This window comes from Schistocerca piceifrons, chromosome 7, assembly GCF_021461385.2.
Source record: "Schistocerca piceifrons isolate TAMUIC-IGC-003096 chromosome 7, iqSchPice1.1, whole genome shotgun sequence".
Classification (NCBI taxonomy): Eukaryota; Metazoa; Arthropoda; class Insecta; order Orthoptera; family Acrididae; genus Schistocerca; species Schistocerca piceifrons.
This window is the reverse complement of record NC_060144.1, coordinates 332,888,788-332,904,201: the sequence shown is the minus strand read 5'-3', so window position 1 is coordinate 332,904,201 and position 15,414 is coordinate 332,888,788. Positions and strand designations below refer to the sequence as shown.

The 15,414-nt window shown below is 42.3% G+C and overlaps 1 protein-coding gene across 1 annotated transcript in view; it reads right to left on the bottom strand.

Moving 5' to 3' along the window:
- The window catches only part of LOC124804595 (unconventional myosin-IXa-like), a 348,200-nt gene that overhangs the window by 325,062 nt on the left and 7,724 nt on the right, over positions 1-15,414 (bottom strand). The gene's annotated exons all lie outside the window — the stretch shown is intronic.

The following is a 15,414-nucleotide window of genomic DNA, read 5'->3' as shown; positions in this document are numbered from 1 at the left end:
TATAGTTCTAAAACATCAATGATTGCAAAAAGTTATGCAACAACAGTAAGAAACAAGTATGGCACCTGACAACTTAATAAAATTTGGTTAACCTTAACAGTCCTGCCCTCAACTGCAGAAAATGTACATAGCTTTATTATAAAAAGCTGAACTGCTGGGGCAGCCATACACTTCTTATTACAAATCTGATGCTGACAATTGACAGCACACTTCTCTGAGACATCATACCTCATGAAATATTATAGCAAATGCAAGTGAAAAATTTGCCTTTTGCTTTGCCTAGCTGTTAATTTGGTAAGATTTGTAAATTTCTCCTGGACCCATAACATCCAATAGAGTTGTATTCTGAACACCCTAAAGGATTGTGTATCTCAGTTTCCCTGCAAAAGCCACTTCCTTTCTGATGTGTAATTTCCATTACCAGTATCCATGCCTAACGATAATTCTGTTATGAAATGTAACATTCTGTCAGTACATATTTCAATAGAAACAAAACTGTGCAACTTGCTCACCTACATACATCACTTTTTGGTAAATGTCTATCTGCCAGACTCTGTTTTGATGGGGTTCTAGGTTGCAATAAAATATTAACAAAACAGTTTAAACTCACCGGTAACCACAACTTCAGAATATCCACCTCAAAATACGTATGTGAACACCAAAGCAAAACACAGCTCCAGCACACATTTTCATTTTTATGTTGTTATCCCATTCCATTCTTAGTTGGCTTGAGGACAGTTCCAGTCTTATTCACTAATTTCATTATTCTTTTCTTGAGCCACACAAACCTGTTAAAAATGACTAAACACAAATGCGCTTCCCCCCCCTCCCCTGCCCTTCCGCACACAAACATACACAAACAAACCAAACAAACAAATACTATAAAAGTGAATTGCAGAGCAGTTCCACATACAATGTCAAGAAGACACTTTTATTACTTACTAATCAAATAATCATACTGTTATTAAAGATTCCTCCTCATTTGACATTTAACCTAATCATCCATTATGTATCTTGTGTAAGTTGTATCTCAGGTTCCACTGGGTGTTTCGTACATAGGATTATAAGAACATCACCGATTTCTTAGAGAAAGGTGAAACTAGGTTTTCATTGAGAATATGTAAGCACATATGTACTAAAATCTTAACATTCCCAACCAGTTTCACAGCAATTAAATTTTGTTCTTTGTTTAGGAGCTGATAGCCCTGGAATTGCACTAGCAAATCCCCATAACAACTACTTTCAGTGTACTGTGTATGCCTGAAACAGGGTGGAACATGGTAAGTCTCCTGATTGAATTCTGATCCTACAAGTATACTATTGGGGCAATAGCTTTCAAATTGTGTGCCCAACTTCATGCAGCTTATGGAAATTATGCCAGATGTCATTGCGAGTTCATTGCTTTCATTGTGAGTCCGCCATTTCAGTTTGCCGCGACGGCGGACAAAGGACGGTTGGCCGTCACGCAAAGTTTCGTGCTCATTTCGGCACACGGTGGGCTCCCAGCCCACGGACAACATGCAGATTACATCTAAAATTCAAAGGTACTGGATCTGTTTTGGAATGTCAGCAGCCACATGTGCATACCGTACGTTTGCCACAAAACATTAAAGCAGTTCGAGTGGCTTTGACTTGTAGTCAATTAGTAACATAATTATCTACGATTAACATTTTCAGCAACGGCTAACATAATACTATTAGACAGATAGCATGTGTTGGTGGTTTGACGTAACGAGTAGCCGTCACTGTCCCGTAGGTAGTTCTTTGATGGGGTAGTGGTTCCCGTTTTAACACTACCAATTTTTTTCCTAACATTCCCATTTTTATTAGGTTCTGATACTTTATTATTAGTTTAATATAAGTATACGCTATAATATTTGATGTTATGTAAATATAAGTTCACCTTTTTTTGAGGGGTGACTTTGTTCGATTGGCTTAATCTACAGGACAGCTTGTGCTGTTCCATAAAAACACGGGAGAACTGCCGGATATCAGTAACTTCCTGCCACGATATTTTGGCACAGAGTCTTCTGGCCATCTTCAGGTGAGTACCACTGTAGTACTACTGGCGAGTACGGGCTGAGCTCCGCTATTTAAAGCCTTCTGAGGTGACATTGCGCATGCGCTGCTCAGCGTGTGCGTTCATAACGGCTCCGTGCGCTGCGCCTCGCGCCCTCCACTGCGAAAGCCTGGCGTATCGGTGTCAGGTCGATTTCCATCTTTATGCAGAAAACTACGTCGACTACGAAGTTTCTCTATAACAGGATTCCAAGCAGAGTTCAGCTGATAACCGCTATCTCGACTGATGAGAGTCTCGTTGTCAGACAATCTTATTTCCACAGATTCATTGATAATCGAGCTCCAAAAGTTTGATGTATGGGCCAAAATTTTTGTGTCGTCGTAATTCGTGGAATGGTCTGTGGAAATACAATGTTCGGCAATTGCGGACTTGGTGGGTTGGAGAAGGCGAGTATGCCGTTGGTGTTCCACAATGCGTTCCTGCACAGTTCGTGTTGTTTGCCCTATATACGATTTGCCGCATTCACACGGAATTTTGTAAACACCTGGTTTACGCAGGCCCAAGTCGTCTTTAACGGATCCCACCAGTGATGAAATTTTGGAAGGAGGGCGAAAGATGATTCTCACTTGATACTTTCTCAATATTCTGCCTATCTGTAAAGAAATATTCCCAATAAATGGTAGATAAACAGTCGACCTGAAGGCCTCTTCCTCTTCCTCTCACTCTGTTCACTTGCCTAGGTGAAAAGCCATTCTTCAAAAATACTTTTTGCAAGTGTTCCAGTTCCGCCTGAAGACTGTCGGCGTCAGAGATAGTATGGGCACGGTGGACCAAGGTTTTGAGAACGCCCATTATTTGTGCTGGATGGTGGCAACTAGTAGCTTGTAGATACAGGTCTGTATGAGTGGGCTTTCTGTACACCGAGTGACCAAGTGTGCCATCACTCTTCCGTCGCACCAAGGCGTCTAAAAATGGCAGACAACCATCTCTCTCTATCTCCATGGTAAACTTTATGTTTTCACGTATGGAGTTCATGTGACGTAAAAATTCTTGGAGACGGTCCAGACCATGAGGCCACACTATAAAAGTGTCGTCAATGTACCACCAAAATACTGTCGGTTTAAAAGTGGCAGAGTCGAGTGCTCTCCCCTCAGCTTGTGCTACTTGTATGAAGATATTTTGCTCCTTTTTCTTTTACGTTTCGTAATTCACATGTTGCAAAGTGATCAAGTAAGACTGGCCTTGGGGTTTTACTAAAATGTGGGAATGATGAAATAACGTTTATCTTATGCAGAGAAGTATTCCAAATTTGTACCATACTCTTTGTAATGGAACTTTTATAAGTCTGTGTCCTTATTGATTGGACATGGTACATTCCTTTTCGTGGACTATGGAGGAAATGTGAGTTTTAATAGAGCTAACGTGGGAATTTTACACGCGCCCGTTGAGTAAACAATGTGATTTACAAACTAGAACCATCCCTCAACTGCCGCTGCAGTGCGTTGTAATCGGGTATACCACGTTGGGGCCCACGTACCGTATGCACAAGTCGCATCGTTCCTGAGCTGAGTGTTCAGCAGCACGTTGAACTTGGCACGCTCAACATTAACGTTCGACAGCATGGTCCGTGTGCCAACGGCTTTAGGGTTTTGTAAAACTGATTTCCAGGACGCTATGTAGGAGGAGGAATGTCAGGACGTTATGTAGGAGGAGGAATGTGACCTCCCCACAACCCAGATATTAACCCATGTGACTTCTTCCCTTGGGGGTTCCTTAAAGAGAGGGTGTACCACAGAAACCCCAAAAATGCAGTGCAACTTAGGGCCAACACTGTGGAGTTAAGCCGCAGCATTCCAGAAGATTTGTGTCGGAGAGGCATCACAAATGCACGCGTGCGACTTGAAAAAGTTGTAAACCAAAACGGCAGTCATATTGAACATGTGATTCATTAGGTTGAATTTCAAAGCTGTATTCTTTATTTCTACATGATTAAATTACAAATATTGTCAACAACAATTGTGTTATTCATAAAACAAATCAGGTGATTTATCGTGTTGTTATTGTTGTGGTCTTCAGTCCTGAGACTGGTTTGATGCAGCTCTCCATGCTACTCTATCCTGTGCAAGCTTCATCTCCTCCCAGTACCTACTGCAACCTACATCCTTCTGAATCTGCTTAGTGTATTCATCTCTTGGTCTCCCTCTACAATTTTTACCCTCCACGGTGCCCTCCAATGCTAAATTTGTGATCCCTTGATGCCTCAAAACATGTCCTACCAACCGATCCCTTCTTCTGGTGAAGTTGTGCCACAAACTTCTCCCCAATCCTATTCAATACCTCCTCATTAGTTACGTGATCTATCCACCTTATCTTCAGCATTCTTCTGTAGCACCACATTTCGAAAGCTTCTATTCTCTTCTTGTCCAAACTAGTTATCGTCCATGTTTCACTTCCATACACAGCTACACTCCATACAAATACTTTCACATATGACTTCCTGACATTTAAATCTATACTCGATGTTAACAAATTTCTCTTCTTGAGAAACGCTTTCCTTGCCATTGCCAGTCTACATTTTATATCCTCTCTACTTCGACCATCATCGGTTATTTTACTCCCTAAATAGCAAAACTCCTTTACTACTTTAAGTGTCTCAATTCCTAATCTAATTCCCTCAGCATCACTCGACTTAATTTGACTACATTCCATTATCCTCGTTTTGCTTTTGTTGATGTTCATCTTATATCCTCCTTTCAAGACACTGTCCATTCCGTTCAACTGCTCTTCCAAGTCCTTTGCTGTCTCTGACAGAATTACAATGTCATCGGCGAACCTCAAAGTTTTTACTTCTTCTCCATGAATTTTAATACCTGCTCCGATTTTTTCTTTTGTTTCCTTTACTGCTTCCTCAAGATTGAATAACATCGGGGAGAGGCTACAACCCTGTCTCACTCCTTTCCCAACCACTGCTTCCCTTTCATGCCCCTCGACTCTTATAACTGCCATCTGGTTTCTGTACAAATTGTAAATAGCCTTTCGCTCCCTGTATTTTACCCCTGCCACCTTCAGAATTTGAAAGAGAGTATTCCAGTTAACATTGTCAAAAGCTTTCTCTAAGTCTACAAATGCTAGAAACGTAGGTATGCCTTTTCTTAATCTTTCTTCTAAGATAAGTCGTAAGGTCAGTATTGCCTCATGTGTTCCAACATTTCTACGGAATCCAAACTGATCTTCCCTGAGGTCGGCTTCTACCAGTTTTTCCATTCGTCTGTAAAGAATTCGCGTTAGTATTTTGCGGCTGTGACTTATTAAACTGATAGTTCGGTAATTTTCACATCTGTCAACACCTGCTTTCTTTGGGATTGGAATTATTATATTCTTCTTGAAGTCTGAGGGTATTTCGCCAGTCTCGTACATCGTGCTCACCAGATGGTAGAGTTTTGTCAGGACTGGCTCTCCCGAGGCCATCAGTAGTTCTAATGGAATGTTGTCTACTCCCGGGGCCTTGTTTCGACTCAGGTCTTTCAGTGCTCTGTCAAACTCTTCACGCAGTATCTTATCTCCCATTTCGTCTTCATCTACATCCTCTTCCATTTCCATAATATTGTCCTCAAGTACATCGCCCTTGTATAAACCCTCTATATACTCCTTCCACCTTTCTGCCTCCCCTTCTTTGCTTAGAACTGGGTTGCCATCTGAGCTCTTGATATTCATACAAGTGGTTCTCTTCTTTCCAAAGGTCTCTTTAATTTTCCTGTAGGCAGTATCTATCTTACCCCTAGTGAGACAAGCCTCTACATCCTTACATTTGTCCTCTAGCCATCCCTGCTTAGCCATTTTGCACTTCCTGTCGATGTCATTTTTGAGACGTTTGTATTCCTTTTTGCCTGCTTCATTTACTGCATTTTTATATTTTCTCCTTTCATCAATTAAATTCAATATTTCTTCTGTTACCCAAGGATTTCTATTAGCCCTCGTCTTTTTACCTACTTGATCGTCTGCTGCCATCACTACTTCATCCCTCAGAGCTGCCCATTCTTCTTCTACTGTATTTCTTTCCCCCATTCCTGTCAATTGTTCCCTTATGCTCTACCTCAAACTCTCTACAACCTCTGGTTCTTTCAGTTTATCCAGGTCCCATCTGCTTAACTTCCGACCTTTTTGCAGTTTCTTCAGTTTCAATCTGCAGTTCATAACCAATAGATTGTGGTCAGAATCCACATCTGCCCCAGGAAATGTCTTACAATTTAAAACCTGGTTCCTAAATCTCTGTCTTACCATTATATAATCTATCTGATACCTTTTAGTATCTCCAGGATTCTTCCAGGTATACAACCTTCTTTTATGATTCTTGAACCAAGTGTTAGCTATGATTAAGTTATGCTCTGTGCAAAATTCTACAAGGCGGCTTCCTCTTTCATTCCTTTCCCCCAATCCATATTCACCTACTATGTTTCCTTCTCTCCCTTTTCCTACTGACGAATTCCAGTCACCCATGACTATTAAATTTTCGTCTCCCTTCACTACCTGAATAATTTCTTTTATCTCGTCATACATTTCATCTATTTCTTCATCATCTGCAGAGCTAGTTGGCATATAAACTTGTACTACTGTAGTAGGCATGGGCTTTGTATCTATCTTGGCCACAATAATGCGTTCACTATGCTGTTTGTAGTAGCTAAGCCGCACTCCTATTTTTTTATTCATTATTAAACCTACTCCTGCATTACCCCTATTTGATTTTGTATTTATAACCCTGTAATCACCTGACCAAAAGTCTTGTTCCTCCTGCCACCGAACTTCACTAATTCCCACTATATCTAACTTTAACCTATCCATTTCCCTTTTTAAATTTTCTAACCTACCTGCCAGATTAAGGGATCTGACATTCCACGCTCCGATCCGTAGAACGCCAGTTTTCTTTCTCCTGATAACGACGTCCTCTTGAGTAGTCCCCGCCCGGAGATCCGAATGGGGGACTATTTTACCTCCGGAATATTTTACCCAAGAGGACGCCATCATCATTTAATCATACAGTAGAGCTGCATGTCCTCGGGAAAAATTACGGCTGTAGTTTCCACTTGCTTTCAGCCGTTTGCAGTACCAGCACAGCAAGGCCGTTTTGGTTAATGTTACAAGGCCAGATCAGTCAATCATCCAGACTGTTGCCCCCTGCAACTACTGAAAAGGCTGCTGCCCCTCTTCAGGAACCACATGTTTGTCTGGCCTCTCAACAGATACCCCTCCGTTGTGGTTGCACCTACGGTACAGCCATCTGTATCGCTGAGGCACGCGAGCCTCCCCACCAACGGCAAGGTCCATGGTTCTTGGGGGGGGACTTATCGTGTACCACCCTCTATATTCATAGCACACCTACAGTTCACGTCAAAATTTCTGAAGCTGAGACTATCACAGCACTGGCAAAGTTCTGGCTTGTCTCTGCTCTTGGTGTAAGCAGCTTTTCCAGTGTGGGATGCAGCTGGGAAATACTTGCACAGTGCATGATAGGATCAAGAGTTGAATGACTAGACAAGGTGGCAGAACCAATGATAAAACAGGATTTGATAAACGTTGTCACGCTGTCAAGTGGATGAATTTACAAGGTCACATAATGGAACATATTGTGGAGTATGCAGTAAAAAAAAGTTATAAAATTTAAACTGTACTGTTAAGTTCCTGCCTAACCACCATCATGGAAATCAGAACTTTCCGAAAATATCCCAGAAGGTTTCCAAAACGATCACAGGATTATGATACATATCAATCCAGCACCACAGCCAGTTTTCCTCCAGTCACACTTGTTGGCTTCACTAACTCACAACCAAACTATAAGGCTGGAATACGAAAAAATATCCCATCAAACTGTCATATTCTGAGAAACGAGCAATACAAGAAAGAAAAGCAAAACCCAATAATTTACCGTACACTGAGGTGACAAAAGTAATGGGTTGGTGATATGCAGATATACAGATGGTGGTAGTATCGAGTACACAAAGTATCAAGGTATAAAAGAGCAGTACACTGGTGGAGCTGTCATTTGTACTCAGGTGATTCATGTGAAAAGGTTTCTGATTTGATTATGGCCATACAAAAGGAATTAACAGACTTTTAACATGGAATGGTAGTTGGAGCTACATGCATAAGACATTCTGTTTTGGAAATCATTAGGGAATTTAGTATTCTGAGATCCACAGTGTTAAAGATTGTTCCTAGAATACCAAATTTCAGTCGTTACCTCTCACCATGGACAACACAGTGGCCAATAGCCTTCACTCAATGACTGAAAGCAGCAACGTTTGTGTAGAGTTGTCATTGCTAACAGATAAGCAACATTGCTTGAAATTACCGCAGAAATCAATGTGGGATGTACGACGAATGTACCCTTTAAGACAATGTTGTGAAATTTGGTGTTAACAGGCTATGGCAGCAGACGACTGACCCAAGTGCGTTTGCTAACAGCATGACATTGCCTTCGCCTACAGTGACTCTGCTGGGCTCATGACCATTTTGGTTGGACCCTAGATGACTGGAAAACTGTGGACTGGTCAGATAAGTCACGATTTCAGTTGGTAACGGCTGTTGGCAGTGTTCAAGTGCAGCACAGATTCCATGAAACCAAGGACCAAAGTTGTCAATGAGGCACTGTGCAAGTTGTGGCACTCTAATGGTGTGGGCTGTGTTTACTTAAAGTGGACTGGATCATCTGGTCCAACTGAACTGGCCATTGACTGGGAACGGTTACGTTCAGCTACTCTGAGATCATTTGCAGCCATTCATAGACACGAAGCCACTGGCAACATTCACCAGTTTGGACCTACAGTGACAGACTGTAGCTGCATCATGTACTCAGTCCACCTTCCACACTTGGTGCCATGGGTGTGGCAGAGCTATCCCAGGCCCACTCAATCAGTGAGTTGGACTCCTGCCCAGGCAGGCAGCTGCCTTCTGCCACCAATGAAGCAGGTGCCGCCACGCTTCACACGGCCTCTCGCAGGATACAGCCATCCATCAGAACGCTATTGCAAGAACTCAGGCTGCCTTTGAGCACTGCTAATACAACACGCGTGTGATGTAACAGAGCTAACTGGGTCGCATGACACATACTGGGCACTGGTGTCAGCAATCCTGAACGCACCATCCTGCTGGGCACTAGCTGTCACCTTGCTGGCACACATGCTGAAACAGGCATTCTCACTGATCTGTGTATGACAAGTGCACATATCTGAGTAAAGTAAAGTGTGTATTTTAATAGCCATATTTATTAGGGCTACCTCCTGTACCAAAGCCACCCTGCCAACCCCAGGGGGTGGCAACATTACAGTCGTTTAGGAACACCACAGCCAAATCTTTAGCACACTCCGAATCATCTGTAGCAGCTGTTGCAGAGATGAGAAGTGTGCCTATAGCTGTAGCAGTTTGTCTGATACGCAGTAATTTAATTTAGTTAGTTTCTGTTTCCAAACACAGTTCTGTGAGGAAGTAAATTGTGCCTGTGCATTTTAGTGTCTTGACTAGTGTTTACTAACTTACTCTAAGTTGTTGCCACTAACTTACTCTAAGCTATTGCCCCCCCCCCCCCTCCCTCCCACAGTACATTTCTTTCAATCTTAGGCTATAGAGAGAATTCTATGGAGCATATTTTAGTGCCTGTTTCTTCTTCTTATCTTCTCATTTATATCTTGCACATATCCCAACTTCAGTAGTGCCACAGTTGGGTAATTTCCTGCCTGGTTTGGAGTGGTTTGGGGGGAGGGGTTGGGGCGGGGGTTCTTTGTTCTTCCTCAGTGAGTTCAGATGGCTTTGTTTGTATTTTTTTGAGGTCTCATACAAATTTTTAAACAGTATGATATGCATAAGCACTGCACTTGTTGTTTTCAGACACAAGGGAAATTGGCCATTGTCCTTAAAAAGCTGGAAGCTATGCTAGCCATGGTCAACAGGCTTCTGCCTATTGCTCTCAAAGCTACAGTGACATCGGGACAAGACCTGGGAAACTGTTGGTGCCCTGGCAACCCAGTTGTCACTTTACTTCTGATATGCAACATCTTACCAGCCTGTCTTCACTTGAGAATGAGTGGTGGATAAAGGTGCGTTTGAGTGTCTCTGGGCAGAAGTCAAAACAGAGAACTGGCAGCAAGGCTGACTCCTTACAGCTTAAAAACAGGTATGAGATACTACCCCAGTTGATGACACTTCTGAGCCAGTGTGTGACACCTCTCATGTTTGGCCAATGGGTCATTTTCCAACCCAATCCAAACAGGTGCAGAGGACAGTTATGCTAGCCATTGGGATCTCGTATGTTAGGCGAATAATGGAGCCCCTCGGGGAACAGGGGCAGGTCAGGAAAGAGGCCATCCAGATGCAAACGATCTCCAGTATCGGGGGGAGAGTTGTAGGGTTCCCCTTAATAAACCAGGCATGCTATGCTCACAGAAGGTGGATGCTAGGATAGCGGATTATGTGAGGTCTGCACATGGGGGTTTTTAAGGTTAGAGTAACTTCCCTTGGGATCAGAGATGAACCGCCTGCTGAAATCAAAGATACATCAGCCACATGGTATTAGTAAACAGCAGGAGCATCCATTTTAGGGTCCCACTGAAGGTTATAACGCCCAGATTGTATTAGGAGCATAAAGTTGATTGAAACCAAAAGTGAATAGCAATGAAATCGTAAATTCATATTGGAATATTTATCATAAGGGTAGCTTAGTTGACAATAATGGCAGCACATTTATTGCAGTAAAGAATTGAATAACATGTAGTGATGCTATCACGGATTCCAAATGTGACTTAGACCTCCTAGCAACAAACACACACAAGCTTTTCAAATCAGAAATTGTTTACGAAGATATAAATGATCATATGCCTATGGTAGCATCTGTGACTACAGTTTAAGGAATGTTACGAAAGTTAAGAAAATATTTTAATTTTTGCTTAGCACGAGTGACGGGATACAAATTGCTGAGTATCTGAGTAACATCAAATGTTCAGTGCCAGGAACGAAGGTTTGGAGCACAAACGGAAAAAATTCAAAAGCATGATTCAAACTGCCTTAAATACGTTCCGAGCAAGGTCTTAAGGGATGGCAATGACCCACCGTGGTTTAGTAGTGGTCTTAGAAAACTGCTACTTAAACAAAGAAAGCTTTATCACAGATCTGAGAGAAGTCAAAACCTATCTGGTAAACAAAAGCTGAACAAAGTGCAAATGAATATGTTACTAAAAACAGTAAGAGGTTTTGGTGTTGCATAAAATTGGTAATCAGTTCGAAGTCATCTATTCAGTCAGTCAGTGACTGTCAGACTCCAGATCTTGGCTGATATAAGTCTACAGAAGGAAAAGTTAAGTGTTTCTCTTTCTCTCCGTTTTCCTCATAGTATATTTATCTAATTTTGTGCACTATTTTCTGTTTCAGAGGTTTAAATCCGTGTTTTTGTATGTGTAAATTCATTCATTCTGTAGTGCAATAGTTACTCACTGAACAGCCAGCTACATCTCTCATTAAAATATCGGCATCCATTGGCGACACATAAGGAGGGCGGAAAGTTGCATTTCTAGGAGTTTGCCTACTCTTACAGTTTACTATTCAGTTCATCTTGTTAGGATGGTTAGGACATGTGCATGCTGTGTGCAGATGCAGGAGGAGCTGGCGCTTCATGAACAGCTAAGTGCACTTTTGGCTATGGTCTGTCACTTTCAGGCTGCTACCTCGGGGTGTAGCGGTGGCATAGAATCTGGCACTTCGCTTAGGATTCCTCAGATGTTGCTTGTTTTGCTCATGGGTTCTGCTTTCGAAGCACCTCCTAGTGCACTCATTGTTGGATCCGCTCTCACATCAGGATGAATGGCTGGTGGTGACGCATTTGGGTCACTAGAGGCAGAGGGGAATGTGGATACTGGCCGACTGGCCTCACCCATTCACCCTGTGAGTGGACAAGTGGCCACTCCTTCAGCAGGTGGGAGGGGTTTACCAGTTATCCAGTGCTCCAAAGTTAGGCGCATTATGCAGCCCCTTCAGCAGATACTGTTCAGGGCTGGAAAGCAAGCCAATTAGTACTCAGTGTATTGGGAGGGGAGATGGGGGGGGGGGCTGCTCATCCGAGATGTGTAGGTGGCCTTGCCTGCAGCCAACAAGCTTGCATGGTGCAGTTGCCTGCAAGTTGTGGTTCACGTCGGCACTGACAACGGCTGTCACATGAGTTCTGAGGCCATCCTCGGTTCATACAGGCAGCTGGCGGAGATGGTGAAGACTTCTGGTCTCGCACGTAGGGTGTGCGCAGAGCTCACAATTTGCAGCATTGTTCCCAGAGTTGATGGGTGACCTTTGGTTTGGAGCTGAGTGGAGGGTCTCAACCAAAGGCTTTGTTGACTCTGTGACGGTCTTGGCTGCAGATTTCTAGACCTGTGTTATCATGTGGGGATTTGTAGTACTCTCCTTGATAGGTCAGGGGTGCACTATACAAAGAAAGTAGTTACTCAGGTATCAGAATACTTGTGGAGGGCATACAACAGTTTTATGGCTAGATGGTAGTTTGAGGTGCTCTGATGAACACTCGCCAGTTGATAAACAGCACGGGAAGTCAAACAGCATTCAGAATAGACACACTACAACTGTCAAAATTTTATCAGTAAATTGTCAAAGTATTCTTAATAAAGTTTTCAAATTTACTGCCCTCCATGAAATTTATTGCACTCAAATTATCGGACTGAGAGTGAGCTGAAAGCTGAGGTGGAAAGCTCTGAGACATTTAGTGAGTCATGGAAGATATAACATATAACAACAGATTAGAGATCATAAGAGGGGGAGTGTTCATTTCAGTTAATAAAAATACTGTCTCCATTGTGGTTGAAGCTGAATGTGACAGTTATGTTATCTGATCATGTATAACAGGTGTAGGTGAAAGCAAGTCAATTGTTGTCTGATTTTACCGGCCACCCAATTCAGGTGCAACAGTTCTAGAGTCATTCAAAGGAAGTCCTCAGCCAGTAGCACATAAAACCCAGATCATGCAATACTAGTTGGAGACAACTTCAACCTACCAAGTACAGACTGGGATGTCTATGGATTCATTGTGATGGGTACACACACACACACACACACACAGTCATGTGAAATACTTTTGAATACGTTTTCTGAAAACTGTCTTGAGCAGCTAGCTTGGCAGTCCAAGCAATGGAAATATCTTAGACCTTAGGCCAGACCTTATCGACAATGTTAATAAGAATTAGTGATCATGATGTCATTATACCGACTGCTGTTGTGGTCTTTCAGTCCAAAGACTAGTCTGATGCAGCTCTCCATGCTACTCTATCCTGTGCAAGCCTCTTCACCTCCGAGTAACTACTGCAACCTACATCCTCCTGAATCTGCTTAATGCATTCATCTCTTGGTCTCCCTCTATGATTTTTACCTCCCCCCCCCTCCCTCCCCACTTCTCTCCAGTACTAAACTGGTGATCCCCTGATGCCTCAGAATGTGTCCTACCAACCAATATCCCTTCTTCTAGTCAAGTTGTACCACAAATTTCTCTTCTCTCCAATTCTGTTCAGTACCTCCTCATTAGTTACACTATCTACCCATCTAATCTTCAGTATTCTTTTGTAGCACCACATTTCAAATGCTTCTATTCTCTTCTTGTCTAAACTGTTTATCATCCATGTTTCACTTCCATACATGACTACACTCCATACAAATACTTTCAGAAACGACTTGCTGACACTTAAATCTATACTCAATGTTAACAAATTTCTCTTCTTCAGAAACTGTGATTACAAAAGGTAATAAATCAGTCAAGAAGGCTAGGAGAGTGTTTCTGCTACACAGAGCAGATAAGCAGCTGTTAGCATCTCACTTAGACAGTGAACTGACTTCACTTGGTACCAGTAAGACACATGTGGAGGAATAATGGGCAAAGTTTAAGCAGATTGTAAACTATGGTCAGGAGAGGTATGTGCCTAGTAAGTGGATAAAAGGTGAAATGCATGAAGCATTCAACAACTAGCACCATCACACCTTAGCATAAGAGCTGGCTGACATCCCGAGAAAACACTAAGTGGGTCTACGGCTTCCATTCAGTTCCTTGTTAATCAGTCTGGTGTGGCAGTTCAAGTCAGCAAAATGAAAGCCAAAGATTTCAATTTCATGCTCAAGAAATCATTCACACAAGAGATTAGTGCACACATACTATCATTTGACCATCAGACAGACTCCTGTATGGATGACAGTAATAAGCATCCCTGTCACAGAGAAACAACTGAAAGATTCGAAAGCAAATAAATCACCAGGTCCAGGTCCTGACTCGGTTTTACGAAGAGTACTCTATGGTAATGGCTGCTAACCTAGCCTGCATTTATCACAAATCTCTCGCCCAGCACAAAATCCCAAGTGACTGGAAAAAAGTGCAGGTGACTCCAGTATATTAGAAGGGTTAAGAACAGACCCACAAAATTACAGATCAATATCCATAACTTCGGTTTGCTCCAGAATCACTGAACATATTCTTAGTTCAAATATATTAAACTTTTCTGAGACTGAGAAGCTTATGCTCACGAATCAGTGAGGTTTTAGAAAGTATCCCTCATGTGACACTCAGCTTGCCCTTTTCTTACATGATACACTGTCAACTATGGATGAAGAGCAACTGGCAGATTCCATATTTCTACATTTGCAGAAAGCATTTGACACGATGTCCTATTGCAGGCTGTCAACTAAGGCACGAGAATATGGGTTCACAGATATGTGAGAGGCTCGAAGACTTCTTAAGTAATAGAACCAATATGTTGTCCTCAACGGCGAATATTCACCATAGACAAAGATATCGCCAGGAGTGCCCCAGGAAAGTGTAATAGGACCGCCGTTTTTCTTTGTATACATAAACGATGTGGCAGACAGGGTGGGCAGCAATCTGCTATTGTTTGCTGATGATGCAGTGGTGTACAGTATGATGTCAAAGTTGAGTGACTGTACGAAGATAAAGGATTAGACAAAATTTCCAGCTGGTGTAATGAATGGTGGAAAAATATACATTAATGTGGATGAGCGGGAAAAAGAAACCTGTAATGTTCAGATACAGTATTACTGGTGTCCTGTTTGACATAGTCAAGTCATTTAAATACCTGGACATAACTTTGAAAACTGATATGAAATGGAACGAACATGTGAGAACTGGGGTAGGGAAAGCAATGGTCGACTTCAGTTTATTGGGAGAATTTTAGGAAAAAGTGGTTCATCTGTACAGGAAACAGCATACAGGATGCTGGTGCGACCTATTCTTGAGTACTGCTAGAGTGTTTGGGAGGTCGAATTGAAGGAAGACATCGGAGGCAGGCTGCTGGATTTGTTACCGGTAGGTTTGAACAACACGTATGTGTTATGGAGGTGTCTTGGAAACTCAA